Raw genomic sequence first — 13,652 nt, 5'->3', positions numbered from 1 at the left:
AGGCCCAAAATTAGAGGCTTGGGCCTGGGCAGGGCCTGGGGAGTGTGCCTGAGGGCGCTTTTCCAGGTCCCCTGCAACTGGGTGCCCGCACTGCCTAGGGCTCAGGGGCCTGAGGATGGGTGTGGAATTAGCATTGGTTCTTACCAGGCTTTGAAGAAGGGAGTGCAGTACCCTTGGTGCTGGGTGGGTTAGTGCAGGGTAATTTTATCCATATTTCATTACTCAGTTATTGTGTAATTGAGAGCCTGGTGGTTAGGGCCTGCGATGCTGTAACTGACAACCTCTTTCGACAAATGCAAGCAACTGCAGGCTGTTGTCAGGTGAGGGGAGTTTTGGTGGAGCAGAGAGGGGACTCGGGGCCATGAGGCGGGGAGACACAGGACACGCTGTCTGGAGGGAACATGTGGTCCTCCAGGTGTTTCCTCCTGGAAAGATCTGTTCAAATGTTGTTTCTCTTTTGGAAGTTTTACTCTTGTGCCTACAGAGGGCTTTTCAGAGAAGAGGAGCATCCAGAGAGAGTCTTGGTGCCCAAGAATGTTTTGTCATAATTTGTCCTCATCCTAGCAGCCTGGCTGGGGCAGGAGCAGAAAAGCTTGTCATGGGCAGTGGGATGAATGTACAAGTCCTCAGTTTTCTTGATTTGCCTCTCTTTTCCCATTCAGTTGCTGCCAGTCCTTACCTCATAACACCAAACAACAACAATAGCCCCCATTTATTGTTATTAATATGTTCCAGGCATTGCACAAAATACTGTAGATGCATTATCTCGTTAAAAGGTGCTGCGTTATCCCCATTTTAAAGATGGGAAAATTGAGGTTATAGCAGTTAAGGTTAGGGAAGTGATGGACCCAGGCTTGAATCCAGAACTATCTGACTCCTGCATCTTTGCTTTTAACTATGATGATGTACTGAGCTACCCTAGCATGAGACTTAGAGCCCTCCCTGGGGGATTAGTCTGGGCAACCTCAGAGATGTATAGATGTCAGATAGAATTTTGGTTTGAGGATCATCTAGTAGTCTAACCCTATCATTTTGAAGATGGGAAAACTGAGGTATAGAGTAGTTAAAGTTGCTTGTCCAAGATCACACTCTGTAAGTTAATGACAGAGTCAGGGCATGAGCCCATGTCTGGTGATGCCCCTGGTCTACTGCTCTCTGTGTTAAACCCATGGCCTTGCTAAGCCCCAGGCTCCTCTCCCTCCATCCTTCCAACTTACCTAGGTGGGCTTCAGGGGTGCTCGCTCAGCTGTCCTTTAGCATGTGCTGCCTCCTATGGGAAGCTTTCTTCCGTCCCTCTCCCCGCCTCTTTTCCAAATAAACATGAGCATTCAACAATTGCCTCCTCATTTACCATTTCACAGGTTTCCGCATATTTATAAATGTGAATGGTCAATCTCGTTTATGGTTCCATTTTGTTTCACGGTGAATAAGACAGGCCTGAGTTTAAATTCTGGTTGCATTATTGCATGGCTGCTTGTCTGAAGGCCTTTGACATGATTGCTTGCCTGCCAGGACCACACACTGCTGGCTTTGGAAAGCCCTAAAATGTCATGCCCATGGATAGTTCCCAGCATGCGTCCATGGTCAGTGCCAGTCCAGGAAGACTTTCCATGGGGCATGGTGATGAGTGAAAAATAAGGACGATACTGAGAGGTTGCATGTACACATACGTGTGCATGCACATGTGTATGTGTGTGTGAGAAAGGCAGAGAGAGAGAAATGCTTTTCGTGGTGCTCTATTTACTCAGTTCAAAGGATGGCGCTTTTGTCTCTCCTTACTTTTGGGGGTTGAATTATTTATGAAATGATGGTAAAAGAAGACATTATTAAGGTTTTCTCAATATATAAATTAGTCAACCCTATCAATCTCCTAATATTTTAGTGTTTTGTGGTTGGGCAAAACCATGTCTGGGAGACCATGCTCTGGAGCAGCTTCTCACCCAGGGCGGGATTCTCCTTCCAGTGTTGGGGAGCTCACCACCTTCTGAGGAAGCCTAACTCATTTTTGGATGGTTCTCATTGCTAGAGCCTTCTTTCTTATATTGAACTGAAGATTGGCTTCCTCTAACATCTATCAATTAGTGCTAGAGTAATGCAGTCCCTCTCATGTAGTTTCTTCAAATATTTGGAGGACCACCGTGTGGGGGAAGGATTGTTACTTAGTCAATAGAACCAGGACCAATGGATCATATTAGAGAGCGACAAATGAAGGTACATCTCTAGTTTCTTCTCCTGTGTCTTCTACCTCACACCCTCCTAATAATGAAAATAACGATAATAGTTAACATTCAGTGAGTGCTCATTTTGTGTGAGGCACTGTTCTAAGCAACTTACAGTATATTATAGAGCAACCTTACAACCAACCTCAGGTAGAATACTCGTTAGCTCTGTTTTACAGATGAAAAGCTGAGGTACAGAGAAGTTGAATAACTTGCCCGTGGTTTTGCTGCTAGTAGATGGTGGAGATGGGATTGGAACCTGTGCAGTCTGATTCCAGAGGCTTCCCTTTTAACTACTAAAGTTTTAACCAGTACTTTAACCACTAGACATCTTTGCTCACCTCTCTCTTCTACTCTTCGCTGTCGAAGTTATTAGAATATGATGCCGGAACTGCATCTTAAACTAATATAGATGGATTGCTAAGTCCAAAGTGAGGGGACCATTCACCTTTCAGTTGGACACCGTATGGCCTTAATGCAATCTAAGATGGCATTTAATGGATTTGGGAGCAACACCATACCCTGCGCTCACCCTGAGCTTGCATTTAACTCAAATAGCCCACATCTTTTTTTTTTAAACCAGGTTATCCCATTCTGTGTTTTTGCTCTTGATTTTTGAACATAAGAGTAGAATTTGATGTATATATATATATATATATTCTTGTCAAATCTTTTTCTACAAATCTGTAAAAACTAAAAATGGATTTGCATGTGGATGTAGGATATGATAATTTGATGGTTTAGAGTGATAAGATTGTGGGCAATTTTTCTTTACTTTCAAAATTATTTTGTTTATGGTTGTCATGGTGTTATTGTGCAAGAAATAAAAACTGGTAGAGGAAAAAATTGACTTTTTAGTTTTGGCCCATCCTTTCAGCTTGTTAAAAGCTTTGTAACACTCTTGACTCCATCTCTCCAGCATAGTGGCTATCCTTCCCAACTTTGTAGCATGTGCAAATGGCAAGTCTGCTGTATCCTCTTCCAAGTTGTGTCTCAATGGACAATCCCAGAGGGCGGGGATAAAGCACCTCTCCATGCAAGTCAATCTAGAGACTTCTTGTACTGAGTTCATGTATGCTCAGTAGCAATGTGTCAATTGCTTAAAAGAATACAAGTTGGAGCCCAATGCCAACCAGGGGCTTCTTCTCAGGTGCTAGTTGTGGATTCTGGTTGGAATGAACCGGGTCCACCATTGAGCATTTCAACATATACTGAGACTCCGCTACATGCTGAGCACTCTGCTGGGTTCTGGGGCTTTTAAAAAAATATACCTTTATAGATACGTAAGTCTAGTGGTCTGGTCTTCTCTCTGAGGTACCTCCATAAACCACTAATCCTTGGTCATGCAGGTGTTAGTAGACAGCTCCAAAGGAAATGCCTCATCCTGGAGGACGTCATCATGAGCAATGGGGACTTTTTCTTTCCATGAGCACATCACACCTCATGCCGGAATCTTCCATCTGAAGTTCCACCTCTTCCAAGAAGCCTGTCTGGCTTAATTAAAAGGAAAATACTGAAGGCGAGGTGGGGCGGGAGGCTCGTCTTTTTCATGTTATTTCCTTGTTGAAAAACCTTCAGTGGCTCCATGAGCTCACAGCCCAAGCCTGGCCTTTCTGCCTGACACTCAAAGCCCCAGATGCTCTGCCTCCATCTGGCTTACTCAGTGTTAGTCCCTCCTGTGTCTCTCTCAGGCAGACCAGCCTCTGCATGTCCCAGGGTGCTCACGCTTTCCCCCTCTCACCCTTGCTCAGATTGCTCCCCTCCTTGGAATGCCATCTTGCTCCCTTCCGCCAACCACATTTTACCTGTCCAGTCTTCCAAGACCCCATTCAAGTTCTACCTCCCCTGCAAACGTCCTTGAGTGCTTCAGCTCTCACTGACTTTGTTTCTCTGTGGAGAGAGAAGCATGGTCCCTAGCACATAGTTCAGCACTACTTTGTAGATAGTCTTGTCTTATCTGATGATGTTTCATATGGATATTCTTATTCCCCGGTGATGTGGCAGCACTTTTACTGACAGGACCCCTGGATTTTATTCCTGGCAAATGTAGATCATGGAGCAGACACCTGATACATACGTGCTGGGTTTTTCTCGTTGTTGTAGTTGTTGTATTGCTTTATCCCAGAAGGAGAATGAAAAGCAGTCATGTTTTTTAATCTTTCCAGTCTTGCTCCCATCACTCTTCTCCACACACTTTCTTTTCCTTCCAGCCCAACTGGACTCTTCACCTTTAGTCGAACGTTCTCTCTTATATCAGGACTTTCCATAATCCTGCCATAAACGACAGCATCAGTGTTGTTGTTTGTATGCTGGTTTTTGGCAGCCTTCTGCATATAGATTGCAAGCTTTCACAGGGGCTCCTCAGCTCTGTCCCCCTGCATGGGGTCTTGCATCAGACAGGAGGCATCAGTAAATCATTCTTGCGTTGGTCAGCTCAGGGCTCTCAACAGCTGTGAACCTCTTTTTCTCTGAGATTTCTATAGGGAAGGGGATGAAACTCACAAGAAATTGAGGCACCAAGCAGGTAAGGAGGGGGTGATTCTGGCTCTCTGGCCTGGTTAGCTGTCTAAACAATAATCCTTTCTCAGCTGGAGTCCTTTGCTCAGGAACTTTCCCACCCAACACTCTGGGCACAGGGCTGCCAGCCCCAGCTTTGCTCCTGAGCCTGACCCACTTCTGAGTTTACCCTCATCCCCACCTTGGCTCTTACTCCTGGAACAATCATGCACAGTCTATAAAAATGTTTTCTTTTATTGACAGGTGAAGTCTGGAGCAGGACTCTGGGACTTTTTGTCCTCCATGCAGCTCACTAGAAAAGGAACTGTGAACTGTAAGTAACTGTGATTGGCATTTTCCATGCTGACTCAATAAGGTTACGGGTTAAAGACCAGCCCTGAACCTGATCTTTAACAGCCATGCATTGTGCAAGAGAAACACTCAACAATGAGCTAGTCAGAATGTAAAATACAGTGGAACTCTAATTAGATTACGTCTGAATGTGACAAAGAAGCCCTGTAATATGACATCCTATTTAATTAGACTTTATTGATTGTGCATTAAGGTGGACTTGATGTGTGATGTGTGTCATGAGTGTCGGAAAGGGAAGCTCCTGAGTTTGCAAGGCCAACCCAGAGCCCAGCCACTACCATCTGTGGGCTAAGCTTGGGAGGCAATGAAAGGAGGAACTGGGCCAAGTTCATAGCCCGCACTTGCTTTTACATCTGGTTGTTTCTAGGAAGGCATGAGGGAGGAAAAAGGAAACACTGCTGGTCATTTCCCTTCTGTCAGCATAATAATAGCTACACCTCATACTTATGCATATTTGCTCATATTGGTCCTCCCACTTAGCAAATGTCTGTGCACCTGGAGGACTCAGCTTAAGCCTAGTCTCTTCCATGGAGACTTCTCTGGTAACTCCAGCTAGAATTGATTTCTCTTTCCTCTGAAATTTTGCTGCATTCGTATCCTGGGCACCCGTCTGCCTGCACTTTACTGTGTGCTCTCAGCGAGGCTGTGGGCTCCTGGACGTGGTCTGGGATTCCCGCGTCTTTGTTTCCCCACTGCACCCTCAACCTAGTGGCAAATGTTAGCTGGAAGACTGGGTTGCCCCAGGCTATGTAGCCTCTCCACCCTTCTTCTGGGGCTACCAGAGGCTGAGCGGCTGCTGGGAGTTTGATAGTACATTGGCTTCCAACCAGTCCATGGAATTATAAATGATTAACCGTTATCAGCGCACATCTTCACCTCTGTGTAAAAATAGATTGACTGTAATGAGTATTTGAATAAATCATAAGAATGGTCGCCCTGCGATCGTCTAACATCCTGCCGATGGCTGCCCGGTGAGTGAGCAGGGCGCCGGCCCTCCTGCCTAATGGCCTGTGATTCAGTGCTGGTCGCCTCTGTGATTGACGGGCCTTGGGTCCCAGGGCACCTCCTCTTCAGCCTGGGCTCTGAAGTGGTCGGATCCCCAAGCCCAGTAGTCAAGGAAGGGTTCCTCCCTTTATCCTGTTCCAGGAAAGCATACAAGGAGATGGGGCCGGGGGCTGGGGGAACCAGAGTAGAAAGATAATGACCTTTGTGAGAATCGATGTCTCCTCTCACCGGAGGTTAGAGGGACCTCATAAGTCAAGTCAAGTATGAGAGGAGCAAGCTGAGCGTGAACCTTAATGAGAATGGAGAGTGGGGGAGAAATAGGTCTGTTCATTCCCCTCCTGTGTCTGCGGGCAGCCTGGTGCCTTGCGCTGGGCCACCCCCACCCAGGGAAAGCTCCCTCACAGGGACATGCTCTTGGACCTGCACTGAGGAATGAGAGAGAGCAGGTCTCTTCAGGTCCCAGGACTCTGAAATGGGAAGATTCAAATGATCTTTCAGGGTTTGCTAAGGCCGCATCAGGCATGAGGATCTTGCCTTTTTTGGAGGGGGGAGGAAGAGGACGAGGAGGGAGACAGGCTTGGAGGGACTGGGACCAGGTGAGGAGGGGATAGTCTGAAAGCCCGAAGTCTCAGAGAGAAGACCAGTGAGGGCTAGATTTGAGAGGGAAACAGCAAACATTCTCATTTAATTCCAGTGGTGTTCCAGTTACTACAGCTGTATAACAAACCATCCCAAAACCTAGTGACTTAACAATGTTTATTATGGTCATATTCTGTGAGTCAGGAATTCAAACAGGGCACAGTGGATTCAGCTTATCTCTCTGTTCCACCAGATCTGTGATTTCAGCTGGGTCAACTCAAAAGCTAGATGTGGAATCATCTGAAGGCTGATTCAGTCATGATTCTGGGGGTTGTCACGAGCTGTTGGCTGAGATGTTAGCCAGGGCTGTTGTCCAGAGCCATGTGACCTCTCCATGTGACTTGGGCTTCCTTACAATGTGGTGACTGGATATTAAGGGGGATCATCCTGAGAGAATAAGAGCCAGGTGGAAGCTGCATTGCTGAAGTCCGGTCACTTCCACCACATTCTCTTGATGAGGGCAGTTACAAAGGCCCACCTAGGTTTGAAGAAAAGAACATTGATACCCTCCCACCACCACCTCTTGAAGGAGGGGTATCAATATCATACTGAAAGAAGAGCATGAGGGATGGGATATATGTTGTCGCAGCCATCTTTGGAAAGCACAATTTACCACAACCATCATTTGTCAAGTCTGGCACAGCACAGCCTCATCTATTTCCAAAGACAGGTTAAAGAAACCCCCACCTTAGATAACCACACTGCCCCTTAACTCAGAATGTCTAGGGAAATGGCTCCCCAGAGGCCAGGCTAGGCTTCCTCCTGGGGTGGGACTCCCTGAGGACCTACTGAGAAACCTCTATGTTATAGTCCATCTCAGCAATAGTGGGTCCAGTTTGCAACCCACAGCTTAAAGTGCCTGGTCTTGAGGGGGCTTAGATCTGTGACCAAGGACTCCACAAGCATTGAGTCCTTCATTCTTACCCAGGGCTCCCCACACACCCAATCCCATAGACTTTCAAGCTAGGGTAGATTTCAGCCAAAGATCAGGACTTAAGAGGCTGTGCTGGGGACTGAGGAGGTTGAGGCAGCCCTTCCTCCCTGTACCCTCTGCCACACACTATAACCTGCAGGAGGCTGTGCCATTAAGGACCAGGCTCCCTTTCCTTGGCTGTTTTCATGACTCAGATACAGCTAAATTTTGGAAGAGAATCCGAGTGCACTGGATGCCTTGTTGTGAGTTAAGGGGACAGAAAGAAAATTCAAGGAAACAAAGAGTGGAAATGGAACCAGTTCATTTTCCCGAAGGGCCAAGATCTGAGAATGGCGAATACCAAAAGGGAGGGGGCAGGGAAGAGAGGGGTAATTGAGCTTGGTTTTGATGAAAAGCTGCTGGGGTTTGGAGGAAGAGTCCTGGAGTCAGCTTAATATCAATAACCAACATGGATTGAGCACTTCCTACCTGTTAGACACTGTGCTAAGCCCTCAATGTGCATTTTCTCATTGAACCCTCTTTACACTGCTTTATGAGAGTCTGCTATCATCTCTCTGCTACAGAAAAGGAGTGGAGGCTCAGGGAACAGGAGAAATACCCTAGTGAGTGACAGAGTAAGTTAGTAACAGAGGTGAAATCAAATTTAGGACTACTCTGTTCTAGAGACTTAATCACTTTATTGTGTGGCCCAAGGAATCTCAGTTTCCTCTCCTGTAGAATGGAGAAGTCTAGTGACATCATCTCCAATGTACCCCTCGGTTCTAAGATTCTAATTGTGCAGAAAAGGTTCTGGGAACTTGTTAGATGTGTCTAAAGTGGAGGCCCACTTATGGAAATGGGTTTGTTTGAAAGTTGGGAATGATTTCCTGTTCTCTCCTTTCCCCGTTTGTGGAACTTAACTCAGGAAACTAATGTTTAATTTGGACAGGTGAAGGAAACAGATAAAAACAGAAAGGTCATTTGTATTTTCAAGGCTCTAGCTTGGGGGAAAAAATGTTGAGTTTGAAGTCCAAAGCTGGGGCTTGAATCCCAGCTTTGTGACCTCACACCTCTGTGGTCCCAGGCTCGTCTCTGGTCTTCAGACTCCTCATCTCTAGAACGGAAATGGGATTGTATCCCTTCCAGGGCTGGTGTGGGGACAAAATGAAATCCAGCATGTGAAAGCACGAGAGCCATTCCTGGCACACAATAGGGATTCAATGAGGCTTCAGTCATTCACTCATCCAGTAAATAAATAAAAAGTGGAATTGGAAAGAAAGATTGTTCCTCTCCATTGCTCCTGACAGAGATGGTCAGGAATCTTTCCTGTAACTGTACCCTCCATAAAAGTTCACTCATAAACTATTGATAGTTTAATAATACACATTAGCATCTTGCCCTTTGACAAATGAATATTGAATGAGCAATAAAGAGGCAAAAGAGTAAGCAGGTATACAGCTTCAGGGAAGCTGGAATCAGGAGTAGTTGTCAGAGGCAATGCCCCTTTCCAGGGACCTGTGACTTACCTCTCTCCCCATCGTGACCCCTAGGAAAGAGCTCTTACAAGGAGCTCAGATTCCAGCCCTGCTCGGCCCAGTCTGAGCAGGATTCGTCCTAGGTTTCCTTTCACTTGGCTGGAGGGGATTTGAGAGAAGAGAGTAAAGGTTATTAAAGAGCTGCTATGGGCGCGATGTGTCACCTACATGTGAAACGCCTTGGCTCGCCCACTACCTTGACTACAGGTACAGGCTTCTTCCTCATATACTCTCTCCTGCTCCATAAATTAAAAGTCTGCCAACAGCCATTGTGCCCCCCAGAAGGCAGGCAATGAGCTTGGAATTAACTCAGACTGGTTCCACCCTCTTTCTCTCCTTTCTCCACCACCAGGTCTCCATGGGCGCCTATGCTTGGGGTGTGGGTTAAGGTTTATAAGACAGAATTTCCTGTCTCTTGCAGCTCCTGCTCCCGGTTGTGCAGCCACAGCCTCCGGTTTCTGTGGCCTCCATCTGGGCTGGGAGTCCTTGAGTGTGCAGGGAACAGTGACAGGGGCTCTTCGTTGGTCCGGCTTAATTGGTGTGATTTAATGGCGTTTCTGGCAGATTCAGATTTATACGGCTTTCTGAGCTGCAAATCTGCTTTCTAAATGTAGAATTTTTGTGGAGTGGTAAAAAATAATGGCTGTTCTGTGATTCCTGCCTCCCGAGCTAGGAGATTGCAATTTACATTATGCAAATAGACATTATGCAATCAAGGCACTTTAGCAGGAATCTGGCGGCAGAGAGGCCGCTGATGAGATGCCGAGGTCTGCAGCCCCAACTGGAGGGGCTCTGGAAGAGCAGGGAGGAAGTGGGGAGGGGGTGGGGCACTTGGGGAGGAGGCAGAATCTGTTCCTCTGGCCCAAGGAGGCAAAGTGGAGCCTGCTCAGAGATGAACGTATCCGGGGAGCTGCCAAAGTGACTCTCTCAATTAATGGCTTTGTTTAATCATACCCCCTGTCCAGAGGAGTATTGTCTTACGGATAATTTCGTTTGCCTAACGAGATTTTGCTAATTAAATCTCCTTTCAGTTGGTGTGACTATGCCTGCAGGAGAGGGGGCTATTTGGAGTCTACTCCATAAACCTTTCTGGAGAGGAGCTGAGAAGGAGGGAAAGGAGGGAGGGGAGAGAAGAGAAAGAAGGGGAGGGAGAAACTTCCCTGCTGTGAGCAGGACTAGAGAGGCTTCTGCAGGGTTTGGAAACTGCAAGGTGGCTGCCACCACCCACCTCGCCTCTCTTGCTCACTGGAAAGGCAGACACTCATACATCTGTATCCAGCCGTAGGAATTTCCCCCCTTTTTTCTTCCTCTATGGCTCCTGACACCTCACCATTATCCATTCTCAAGTTCTTCCCGGATCCCCAGGAGGTTCTGAGGATTTCCAAGCACTGCTCTCAGCAGCTCTGGCTGTAGGTGCTGGTGGTGGTGCAGGGAGGCAGACGGTGGTGAAGTGGGAACCCCTCCCTTTGCCTTTGCTGTTAGCCAGCCAGTCTGGCTCTTCAGAGAGGAAAAATTGCTCCAAAATTGGTCATTTCTCCAGGGATAATTACATGAATCAAAGAGGAGAATACCTCGTGAAATTCATTTATCATCAGGGTCTGCCAAGGATGCCCTCTTATAGATGGAGGAGCCTAGCACTGTGCCTACCATAGCTGGAGCCTACTTAATGCTGTTGTGAGTATCTGATCATGTCATGCCCGGGCTCCACCACCCCCAGTGGTTCTCTACTGTCTTCAGCTTCCTTGACCTGGCTAACTACGGGCTTCACAGCTCAGCCCTGTCTACTTTTCCAGTTTTGTCTCCCACCCCCACGCTGCTCCCTCCTCCCTGTTACTTACAGACAGACACAGACACACGTGCACACTCCTACTCCTCATATGCCACATATACCGGCCTGCTCAGTTTCCTCCCAGATACCCTGGATAACTTCACACCTCAGTGCCCCTGTACTTGCTCTTCCCTCTTCCTGGAATGTCCTCAGCATGGACAACCCCTGCTTCTCTTGCAATAACCAGCTCACATACCTCCTTACAGAGCTTCCTCGCCTTTCCTGAAACGCTGTTGCACTCCTTCATCATTGCGTTCCTTCTTTGTCCTGTATGTCATCACAGGACCTGAAACATGGTTTTTTGTCCATCTATCCAAGTTAATGACTGAATCTTCTTCTCCTAATCGTTCAACATTCGTTGAATGAAAAGACCAATGAATGAACCAAGGAGAAGAGGGTGGAGTGATGCAGGGGCGCCCTCTAGTAAGCCCCCCAAACCTGGGGATGGACGATGGTGGTGGGGGTCAGGAGACTGATTTCTGTCTATGTAGGAGGCTATGAAAGGTTACTTGCCTGTCGGTTACCTTCACTTCCTGGGCAGGAAGGCACTAATTCCCTCTGTGTGCTAGGCCCTGTACCAGGGGTGTCAGCATTTCCTGTCACACATTCTTACATCTTACATGGATCCTGTGAGGAGGGTATTGTTTTTGCAGAGGGGACTGAGGCTCATCTGTCCTCAACAGAGGGCAAGGCAGTGTTTACCTGTAACTGGGCCTACTGGCAGGGCCCTAGCAGGATCTACCTGTAGGTAGGTGAAAGCTCCTATGCTTGCCAGTCTTCCCTCCCCATCCCATCCATCCATCAACCATCCATCCATCTATCCATCCATCCATCCAACCATCCATTCATCCAACCATCCATCCATCCATCCAACCATCCATCCATCCATTCATCCAACCATCCAACCATCCAAGCATCCATCCATCCAAGCATCCATCTATCCTGACTAGAACCTAAGCTTCCCTGGAAGTGTGTCACACCTTTGCTGCTCATGGCATCAGGGCTCACACATGTGCTGGAATGCCTGTGTGTGTTGCACTCAGAGGGGCTGTGTGTCTGTTTATGTGTACTGGGGGATGAGGCAAAGCTCAGGTCCCACAGGGCATCCTCTGGCTGCTAGTTCTGGACTGTTGTCTAGCCAGCGGTGGGGATCTTGGGGTGGAGGAATCTGCATTCCATGCTGTGGAGCATGGGGGGCAGCCTAGGAGAAACAGCTCAGATTTTCATGTGTGATAAGGGTGTGTGTGCATGCTACATGTGCGTGTGCAGCCTTCGGGGGGTGTGTGTGTGTGTGTGTGTGAGTGAGGTAGTATTTGAAGAGAGTGACTGTGTGTTTCTTGGTTCCTGAGTTCCAGTGCTGGCTTTTTTGTCCGGGTTTGTCCGTCATGTTCTGTCTCTTCCTCTAGGCCTCTAATCATCTTAATATCCTCACCATGCTATTGCACAGAGCCTGAAGTGTTTCTCAGTACATAGTAGGTGCTCAACAAATACTCCATGATGCACTAGATGACTGAATGGGTGAATTGAATGAATGATTGAACAAGCGTGTACTTCAGTGTCAGTCTGGAGTTTAAGCCCTGATTCTGTTATTTATGTAGCTGGGACCCTGAGATTTAATTTTCTCATCCAGAAAACAAGAATACTAATGCTACCTATTCTATCTTTCTCGAAGGGTTGTTGGTAGAGGGTTATAAGAGATATGTGAGAGTGTTTTATAAACTATAAAGCACTATGCAAGTATAAGAGGTTATTATTATAATGGTTATTATACTTGAAGTGATCACTGTGTTTGGAAATTCAGGATTCTGTTTTCAGGAATATAAAATCATGCAGGCCTGATGTGAACTCTGAGACTTACAAAGCAGTCATTATAGGAACTAATTCCAGATTTGCTCCACTATGGGAACTTATAGGGGCTGGAGTGAGAAGAGGGGTCTGGTAAAAGTGGCCCCATCTTCATTTGTGCCACCTGTCCCCAAGTGGGCCCATGTAAATGCTCTCTCCTGAATCTCTGCAATTGCCTGGACTTCTAAGCCTCATTATCTTTGCATATGCTGTTCCCTCTGCCAGGAATGCTTTCCCCCTCTTCTCGCTTGGTCTTTTGACCCTCTCATGCCAAGTTGCTACACTGTCTCCATCTGGGCTCCCAGGTTACCAGCTATGCCTCCCTGAGGGCATTTATCACAGTGTACCTGGGGCTATTAATGTCTGCCTCTCTCGCCACACCATGCATCTCCATCCACGGCAGGTACTGAGCATCATTCAGCCAGCTCTGGAGCGCCAGAGCTGAGTGGATGAATGGATGGATGGGTGAGAGGTGAAAGGAAGGGTTGAGGCTTGATAGATGCACAGGATTTCAGCTTTTGGAGCACCCTAAGCTGTAGGGAAAGGTGAGGAAGAAGAAGCTTCAGAGAAATTAGCAGTGCCTTGTAAATAACTCCCAAATTTCTAAGAGATATTTCCTACCCACCCTCATGCACAAAAGGTCAAATAGGCTGATCTTCCCTGGGGTCACTACACCTGGGGACCCCAATTCCGTAAAGGTGGGTGACTGGCTGTCAGTCAGATGGGCAGTGAGGCCTCCAAGTTGCCAATTAGTTCTGAGGATGGGGAGGTACTTGCCTGTTGCTGACCCCTACAGGTGA

The 13,652-nt window shown here is 47.2% G+C and overlaps 1 protein-coding gene across 9 annotated transcripts in view; it reads left to right on the top strand.

The window, feature by feature from the left end:
• The window catches only part of PKNOX2 (PBX/knotted 1 homeobox 2), a 253,475-nt gene that overhangs the window by 61,607 nt on the left and 178,216 nt on the right, over nt 1–13,652 (top strand). For all 9 annotated transcript variants that reach the window (XM_044752523.2, XM_044752522.2, XM_070489995.1 and 6 more), the window contains exon 2: nt 4,980–5,049. The gene's annotated coding sequence lies outside the window, so the exon portion shown is untranslated. The remainder of the gene's footprint in view (nt 1–4,979; nt 5,050–13,652) is intronic.

Source organism: Equus asinus, chromosome 20, assembly GCF_041296235.1.
Source record: "Equus asinus isolate D_3611 breed Donkey chromosome 20, EquAss-T2T_v2, whole genome shotgun sequence".
Classification (NCBI taxonomy): domain Eukaryota; kingdom Metazoa; phylum Chordata; class Mammalia; order Perissodactyla; family Equidae; genus Equus; species Equus asinus.
The sequence above is the reverse complement of the archived record's forward strand: the minus strand, read 5'-3'. Positions and strand labels throughout refer to the sequence as shown.